At 43.2% G+C, this 10,000-nt stretch overlaps 1 protein-coding gene across 1 annotated transcript in view; it reads left to right on the top strand.

The window, feature by feature from the left end:
* sorcs2 (sortilin-related VPS10 domain containing receptor 2) overlaps nt 1-10,000 on the top strand; it is a 228,044-nt gene that overhangs the window by 158,693 nt on the left and 59,351 nt on the right. The window lies entirely within an intron of this gene.

Below are 10,000 nucleotides of genomic sequence, written 5' to 3'. Positions count from 1 at the left end.
GTAACAAAAATGTAATTAAGAAATAAAGGAATGAATCAAATAAATCGATCCATGCTGGGACGTTTGACCAGGTTGTTTAGAGAAAGATATTGGGTCATTTGTGTCCAGTAACCCTGACCAACCACTGCACAGTCCAGTGTGACCTTTGACCTTGCACACTCTTGTTGTACAATGTCTGGTTAATGGGCTAAAATTGATACTGAACACAAAAGGATTATTACAAAAGGATTTTTACAAAGGGATTATTAAAAAGGGATTATAAACACCTAGATGCACCAATTTTTCTCTCCTCTTCCTCTTTCTCTCTGTCTCATTTTCTCATCTTCATCTCCACTGTGCTCGTTCCACATTATCATCCCCCCATCTTCTCCTGCAGCTCAATCTCTCTCTCTCTCTGATTATTATCAGACTGTAATCAGACAGGGTGACAATAGACTGACCTACATATTTGCTGCATGTTGTCTTTATGTGTATTAGTGAGTTTTGATGTTCAAAAACAAACACAGCGTATCAAACACTAAATTGGACTGAAGCACAAAGTGTGATGCAGACTCCATACACACTCCATATCTCCATATGCATGTCTGTGTTGTGTGTGTGTGTGTATGTGTGTATGTGTGTGTGTGTGTGTGTGTGTGTGTGTGCATGTCTTTGTGTGTGTGTGTGTGTGTGTGTGTGTGTGTGTCGTTGTGCGCGCGTGTGTGTGTGTGTGTGTGTGCGTGTGCGTGTGTGTGTGTGTGCGTGTATGTCTTTGTGTGTGTGTGCGTGTGTGCATGTGTGTGCATGTCAGTGTGTGTGTGTGTGCATGTCTTTGTGTGCATCTGTGTGTGTGCATGTCTTTGTGTGTGTGTGTGTGTTTGAATGTGTGTGTGTGTGTGTGTGTGTGTGTGTGTGTGTGTGTGTGTGTGTGTGTGAATGTGTTTGCGTGTGTGTGTGTGTGTGCGTGTCAATCAATCAATCAAATTTTATTTATATAGCGCTTTTTACAACAGTTGTTGTCACAAAGCAGCTTTACAAGTGCCGAGTCCTAGCCCCCAGTGAACAAGCCAGGGGCGACAGTGGCAAGGAAAAACTCCCTAGTTTTTTGCATGAGGAAGAAACCTTGAGAGGAACCAAGACTCAGGGGGGGAACCCATCCTCCTCTGGCCGACACCGGTCACCATGACAACAACAACAATTTAGACAGAAAGAAGAGAAAGAAAAGGAAAAATATGTAATAATGTCCATCATGATGTATGCATCCGGTTAGGCAGGAGGTGGCCGGCTCAGGATGGATCGCTGGTCTCCTCATCTCATTAATCCTCAAGCAGGCGGGCAGCCATGTGGAGAAATGAAACAGGGAAAATTAGCTCTGTATGAGGACATATACAGGACAGGTAAAATTATAAACATTTCCGGAGTGTGGCAGCAACTCCGGCATTTAGTTAAATTATTACAGCCTAGCTAAAAAAGGCAGAACCAGAAGGTAACATAGGCTTGGGGGCATTCTGAGACAATGGCATCCGTCCACTGCACTGTCAACAAACTTGAGTGACCACGAGCAGTGACAGGATGACGGCACCAGCGCCCCAGTCTACCATAAAACCCTTCGTCTATGAACCCCTGGATCTGTACCTTTATCTAAGGGGGGATATTAATTATCAAACGCTAAACTAAATAAGTGGGTTTTCAACCTAGACTTAAAGATTGTGACTGTGTCAGAGTCCCGGACACATTTAGGAAGATTATTCTAAAGCTGGGGGGCCTTACAAGAAAAGGCTCTTCCCCCTGCTGTTACCTTGTTAATTTTTGGAACTAATAAAAGACCAGCACCCTGTGATCTTAGTGGGCGTGGGGGTTCGTAATAGGAAATAAGTTCCTGAAGGTACTCAGGAGCAAGCCCGTGCAATGCTTTATAAGTTAATAAAAGAATTTTAAAGTCAAATTTTAAAGTGTGCGTGTGTGCGTGTGTGCGTGTGTGTGTGTGTGTGTGTGTGTGTGTGTGTACTCACAGTATGGTCAGAGAGGCATGTAGGTTTTTTTTTTCTGAGCTGTCCGCGTGTTGTTAAGCAGGAGTGAGGGGCCAGTGTCCCCCTGCAGGGACGTGGGGCCAGTGTCCCCCTGCAGGGACATGGGGCCAGTGTCCCCCTGCAGGTCCAGCACAGCACTGGACATGAATGCCTCCACTGCTGCCCCATGTGACCACAGCAGCCATCAGCTCTATTGAAGCTCTGCAGAGTCCAGGCTACCTGTTTCTTCCCCTGCGTGTCAGAACCTGCACAGACGTGATTCTGTCTGGGTCTCAGTGTCTCTGGGTCCCTGTGTCTCTGTGTCTCTGGGCCTCTGTGTCTCGGTGTCTCTGATGGCTGGTACTGTGGTGTCTCTGTGTCTCGGTGCCTCTGTGTCTCTGATGGCTGGTACAGTGGTGTCTCGGTGTCTCTGTGTCTCTGATGGCTGGTACAGTGGTGTCTCGGTGCCTCTGTGTCTCTGATGGCTGGTACTGTGGTGTCTCTGTGTCTCTGATGGCTGGTACTGTGGTGTCTCGGTGTCTCTGTGTCTCTGATGGCTGGTACTGTGGTGTCTCTGTGTCTCTGATGGCTGGTACTGTGGTGTCTCGGTGTCTCTGATGGCTGGTACTGTGGTGTCTCTGTGTCTCTGATGGCTGGTACTGTAGTGTCTCGGTGTCTCTGTGTCTCTGATGGCTGGTACTGTGGTGTCTCGGTGTCTCTGATGGCTGGTACTGTAGTGTCTCTGTGTCTCTGATGGCTGGTACTGTAGTGTCTCTGTGTCTCTGATGGCTGGTACTGTGGTGTCTCTGTGTCTCTGATGGCTGGTACTGTGGTGTCTCTGTGTCTCGGTGACTCTGATGGCTGGTACTGTAGTGTCTCGGTGTCTCTGTGTCTCTGATGGCTGGTACTGTGGTGTCCCTGTGTCTCGGTGTCTCTGTGTCTGGTACTGTGGTGTCTCGGTGTCCCTGTGTCTTGGTGTCTCGGTGTCCCTGTGTCTGGTACTGTGGTGTCTCTGATGGCTGGTACTGTGGTGTCTCGGTGTCTCTGTGTCTCTGATGGCTGGTACTGTGGTGTCTCTGTGTCTCTGATGGCTGGTACTGTAGTGTCTCTGTGTCTCTGATGGCTGGTACTGTGGTGTCTCTGTGTCTCTGATGGCTGGTACTGTAGTGTCTCGGTGTCTCTGTGTCTCTGATGGCTGGTACTGTGGTGTCTCTGTGTCTCGGTGTCTCTGTGTCTGGTACTGTGGTGTCTCTGATGGCTGGTACTGTGGTGTCTCGGTGTCTCTGTGTCTCTGATGGCTGGTATTGTGGTGTCTCGGTGTCTCTGTGTCTCTGATGGCTGGTACTGTGGTGTCTCTGTGTCTCTGATGGCTGGTACTGTGGTGTCTCTGTGTCTGGTACTGTGGTGTCCTGTTCAAACACTCCACTGTCCTTTGAGCCACCAGTTATACTTTCATGAAGGATCCATCAGTTGATTCATAGATCAGAAACGCTGGATCATACCAAAAAAAGAGAAAGTGGAGGGGACGTCTAAACAGTTGGGGGTGAAGATGGAGACTTGGTTATGGAGATGGAGGTGATGGGTAATGAAGATGGAGGATGTTGTGTTGGAGATGTTTGAGGTAGACGTGGTGCATATAATACAGGGCCTTTCAGGTGAGTGTGATGGTGTCAATCATTCAATCCATCAGTGAACCAACCAATCAGTTAATTAACTACCAATCAAGTCATGAATCCATCAGTCTTTCAAATAATCAGTTAAGCAGAATGAAATGTGACTATGTCCTCTGTAACTAGTCATTCAGTCTCCAGACTCTCTGTCTTTTGGAGTAAAGCTTGTGAATTATGTCGAATTACCAATTTGAAATGTCATGTGAATCAGTGTTGTAGGCTGTGTTACTAGAGCCCAGAGTAAATTAATTCAGATTGAAATTCCAGAGATATTTTGCTTTCTTGAATATTCACTGTAATAATCTTAATCTTCTGGTTTTTATCTGCAGCTCTGCAGATTTTTCCTCATTCATTCTCATAGAAGCTGATTTGTTTAAACAACTGAAAGGTCGATTAGACGCAGTCACCCACAGTTGTGTATGTGTGTGTGTGTGTGTGTGTGTGTGTGTGTGGGGGGGGGGGGGGGGGGTGCATGAGTGCGCATATCCATGTCTCCCCCCCTTTCTCCTTTACTCTTTCCTTTTCTCTCTCCCTTACTCTCTCTCACCCTCTCTCTCGCCCTCTATCTCACCCTCTCTCACTCTATCTCTCTTTTCTCTCTCTCTCTCTTTTCTCTCTCCTCTGCATCTTATGCTCAAAGCTTAATCAGATTTTCCTACAGGGAAACTAAATCATGCAGGTTTTAAAAGCTTTGGAAGAGCTGTTCACTTGTTATCAAACAATGTCTGTCATTACCATCTTATTCGCATTTGGCGTGTGTGTGTGTGTGTGTGTGTGTGTGTGTGTGTGTGTGTGTGTGTGTGTGTGTGTGTGTGTGTGTGTGTATGTGTTCTGTACAGTGTTGTCTGTATGGTGAAACACTGGGACTGTACAGTGTTCTGTAGGGATTATTACTGCAGATTATTAGTGTGGATTATTAGTGTAGATTATTAGTATGGATTATTAGTATGGATTATTAGTGTGGATTATTAGTATGGATTATTAATGTGGATTATTAGTACGGATTATTAGTGTGGATTATTAGTGCGGTGAGGTTGAGTGTGAACAGGTTTATGCAGGTTGCTCTCTTGGTTTCTTTTTATTCTTCCTCTTTCTCAAATCTTAGGAAATAAAGTTTACTATTATCCCTACGATTCGCTTGCTCTGTCCTGCGTGTGTCTCTTGAGAGAGAGTGCGAAGGAAAAAGGTTTCTCTAAAAGTGGTTGCTCTTGGTTGCTTTTGAAAGTGCTAATTGAATTGAGTGTTCAAACCCCCTCGGTTATATAAGCGATGGCTCTAATGTGGCTGAAGTATGAGTGGCAGCCCTCATCGCCTTTACCACCGTCTGCTTTCACACTCCGTGACCTCTACATACACTACAGGGTTTACCAGCCCAGTTATCAGGGGCTGCCAGAGTGTGTGCTTTCACTGTTCATGTCTAACACAGGTCTGGTCAGATGGAGACACTCCACTGTGTTCATATTGCTAACCTGATTTCTGATACAGTCCTCATGCTACTCCAATACACTTTAATACTACATCACTACACTGTCATTCCACTCCACTACACTTTAATACTACATCACTACAGTGTCATTCCACTCCACTACACTTTAATACTACATCACTACAGTGTCATTCCACTACACTACACTTTAATACTACATCACTACACTGTCATCCCACTACACTACACTTTAATACTACATCACTACAGTGTCATTCCACTACACTACACTTTAATACTACATCACTACACTGTCATCCCACTACACTACACTTTAATACTACATCACTACACTGTCATTCCACTACACTACACTTTAATACTACATCACTACACTGTCATTCCACTACACTACACTTTAATACTACATCACTACACTGTCATTCCACTCCAATACACTTTAATACTACATCACTACAGTGTCATTCCACTACACTACACTTTAATACTACATCACTACACTGTCATCCCACTACACTACACTTTAATACTACATCACTACACTGTCATTCCACTACACTACACTTTAATACTACATCACTACACTGTCATTCCACTACACTACACTTTAATACTACATCACTACACTGTCATTCCACTCCAATACACTTTAATACTACATCACTACAGTGTCATTCCACTACACTACACTTTAATACTACATCACTACACTGTCATCCCACTACACTACACTTTAATACTACATCACTACACTGTCATTCCACTACACTACACTTTAATACTACATCACTACACTGTCATTCCACTACACTACACTTTAATACTACATCACTACACTGTCATTCCACTACACTACACTTTAATACTACATCACTACACTGTCATCCCACTACACTACACTTTAATACTACATCACTACACTGTAATTCCACTACACTACACTTTAATACTACATCACTACACTGTCATTCCACTACACTACACTTTAATACTACATCACTACACTGTCATCCCACTACACTACACTTTAATACTACATCACTACACTGTCATTCCACTACACTACACTTTAATACTACATCACTACACTGTCATTCCACTACACTACACTTTAATACTACATCACTACACTGTCATTCCACTACACTACACTTTAATACTACATCACTACACTGTCATCCCACTACACTACACTTTAATACTACATCACTACACTGTAATTCCACTACACTACACTTTAATACTACATCACTACACTGTCATTCCACTACACTACACTTTAATACTACATCACTACACTGTCATTCCACTACACTACACTTTAATACTACATCACTACACTGTAATTCCACTACACTACACTTTAATACTACATCACTACACTGTAATTCCACTACACTACACTTTAATACTACATCACTACACTGTCATTCCACTACACTACACTTTAATACTACATCACTACACTGTCATTCCACTACAACACACTTTAATACTACATCACTACACTGTCATTCCACTACACTACACTTTAATACTACATCACTACACTGTAATTCCACTACACTACACTTTAATACTACATCACTACACTGTCATCCCACTACACTACACTTTAATACTACATCACTACACTGTCATTCCACTCCAATACACTTTAATACTACATCACTACACTGTCATTCCACTCCACTACACTTTAATACTACATCACTACACTGTCATTCCACTACACTACACTTTAATACTACATCACTACACTGTCATTCCACTACACTACACTTTAATACTACATCACTACACTGTCATTCCACTACACTACACTTTAATACTACATCACTACACTGTCATTCCACTACAATACACTTTAATACTACATCACTACACTGTCATTCCACTACACTACACTTTAATACTACATCACTACACTGTCATTCCACTACACTACACTTTAATACTACATCACTACACTGTCATTCCACTACACTACACTTTAATACTACATCACTACACTGTCATTCCACTACAATACACTTTAATACTACATCACTACACTGTCATTCCACTCCAACACACTTTAATACTAAATCACTACACTGTCATTTCACTCCAATACACTTTAATACTACGCCACTACATTAATAATCATGCACTACACTCTTCGATACTGCTACTATGCAGCTTTATTCTACTACTGCTTGCCGTCATACCGTCATGGTACTCATCAGCTCTTCACAGTAATATGATAGCATAAACATTCTTCTGTGTCATTTTGGTGTATAATAACATCCTGTACAACAGTTTATATTTCTCTCTGAGACAATACAAGAGGGGTAACTGGTGTAAGTAACAGCTGTATGTAAGGCAATATGAGATTTAACTGGTATATTTCTCTCTCAGCTGTTATTGGGTAGGATGTATTTAACATGTATTTCTCTCTAATACTTTATGAGAGATGAGACAGAGTCTATTTACAGTAACTGGTTTATTTCTTTCTGAGATATTATGATAGGTTGGATGGGTCTATTTAATGGGTGAATTTCTTTCTGAGACATTGTGAGAGCGGACAGGGTCTATTTTAAGGGTATATTTCATTACAAGAGACAGGACGGGTGTATTTTATGAGTATATTTCTCTCTCTCGGACATTACAGGAGATGGAGGGAAGGTTCTGTCTGTTCATTGGTCCATTTGTTCTGTCTGTTCATTGGTCCATTTGTCAGGGCTCATCTGTGTGTGTTTTCTCCACCCTTCCTCTCTTGATCTTGGCCAGATTTTTCATTTACATTAAAACTGATACAAATAAAGATGGTTTCTCAGAAGGCCATATGAGCCTCTGCTGTTTGAGCTTGAATGTTTGACTGAGTGTAGTATTTATCTGTGTGAGTGTTTGACTGTGTTTAGTATTTAACTGTGTGTTTGCCTGTGCGTAGTATTTAACTGTATGAGTGTTTGTGTGTTGTATTTAACTGTGTGAGTGTTTGACTGTGTGTAGTATTTAACTGTGTGAGTGTTTGACTGTGTGTAGTATTTAACTGTGTGAGTGTTTGACTGTGTGTAATATTTAACTGTGTGTTTGAGTGTTATGAATGTCAGTGTTGTCTCTGCCGTGTGGCTGGTATAGTGAGGAGGTTCACTATGTTGTGAGGAGGTTCACTATGTTGTGTGGAGGTTCACTATGTTGAGAGGAGGTTCACTATGTTGTGTGGAGGTTCACTATGTTGTGAGGCGGTTCACTATGTTGTGAGGAGGTTCACTATGTTGTGTGGAGGTTCACTATGTTGTGCGGAGGTTCACTATGTTGTGCAGAGGTTCACTATGTTGAGAGGAGGTTCACTATGTTGTGTGGAGGTTCACTATGTTGTGTGGAGGTTCACTATGTTGTGAGGAGGTTCACTATGTTGTGAGGAGGTTCACTATGCTGTGCGGAGGTTCACTATGTTGTGAGGAGGTTCACTATGTTGTGTGGAGGTTCACTATGTTGTGTGGAGGTTCACTATGCTGTGAGGAGGTTCACTATGTTGTGCGGAGGTTCACTATGCTGCCTGTCCCGTGGTGGCCATCCTGTGCCAGTAAGAGTCTTTGGTCCTAAAAGTGCACTATCCTACCTCGGAAACTCAAACATGACTCTGGATAAGAGTGTCATGACGTGTTTTCGTTCGGAGTAACTTCTCCTCCGCCTTTGTCCTGCATTTCTCTCTTTCTCTCTGTCTATTCCCCTCTTGCAATGTCTTTGTCTTCCTCTCTTTCTGTCTTTCTCTCTCTCTTTCTGGAAATTCAAACTGCCAATTTGCATATGTAATTGGGTGGAATGAAACCATGGAAGAAATGCATAACGTTGAATCACACACACTTACACACACACACACACACACACACACACACACACACACACACACACACACACACACACACACACACACACACACACACTTGAGCTGTCTGTTGTATTTGCATACTACCAGATGCTTTGTGCTTGAGGTTCAACCATATGTGTGTGTTTGGACGTATGGGGCGTGATGCATATTCCTTCATCAGAATAATCAGGTGGGTTCACCTGCATCTGTTTCCAAATGTTATGCAAATGTGCTGCATGTCTGTGGCAGTTCAGAGAGAAGAGACTGTTCTGCTGCCTTCTATTGGCCTTTGTTTCTGTGGCAGAACGAGTGTGTGTGTGTGTGTGTGTGTGTGTGTGTGTGTGTGTGTGTGTGTGTGTGTGTGTGTGTGTGTGTGTGTGTGTGTGTGTGTGTGTTTGTGAGAATGTGTGTGTGTGTGTGTGTGTGTGTGTGTGTGTGTGTGTTTGTGAGAATGTGTGTGTGTTCTCAGTGTATTTAATGTCTTTCATTTACAAATCATAATAGATCAGACCGCAGTTCATGAGCTGTTTTTTGCACTTCTATTCAATACCAGATCATTACGGCCATGTGTAACACACACACACACACACACACACACACACACACACACACACACACACACACACACACACACACAGTACATACACACACAAACACACACACACACACACACACACACACACACTGTACATACACACACAAACACACACACACACACACACACTGTACATACACACACAAACACACACACACACACACACACACATACTGTACATACACACACAAGCACACACACACACACACACAGACACACATACTGTACATACACAAACACACACACACACAGACACACATACTGTACATACACACACACACACACACTCTCTCTCTCACACACACAACACTGTTTGATTGCTGCGTTGTCTGTGCTCCTGCTGTGTGCAGTATTGCCACTTGCCCTGTCCTGCCCCATGGACGCCTCCTCCCCCCCACACCCACCCCACGGAGCCCCCCCACGGGGTCCCAGGAGTTCCGCTTG

Source organism: Brachyhypopomus gauderio, chromosome 14 (assembly GCF_052324685.1).
Source record: "Brachyhypopomus gauderio isolate BG-103 chromosome 14, BGAUD_0.2, whole genome shotgun sequence".
Lineage (NCBI taxonomy): Eukaryota > Metazoa > Chordata > Actinopteri > Gymnotiformes > Hypopomidae > Brachyhypopomus > Brachyhypopomus gauderio.
The sequence above is the reverse complement of the archived record's forward strand: the minus strand, read 5'-3'. Positions and strand labels throughout refer to the sequence as shown.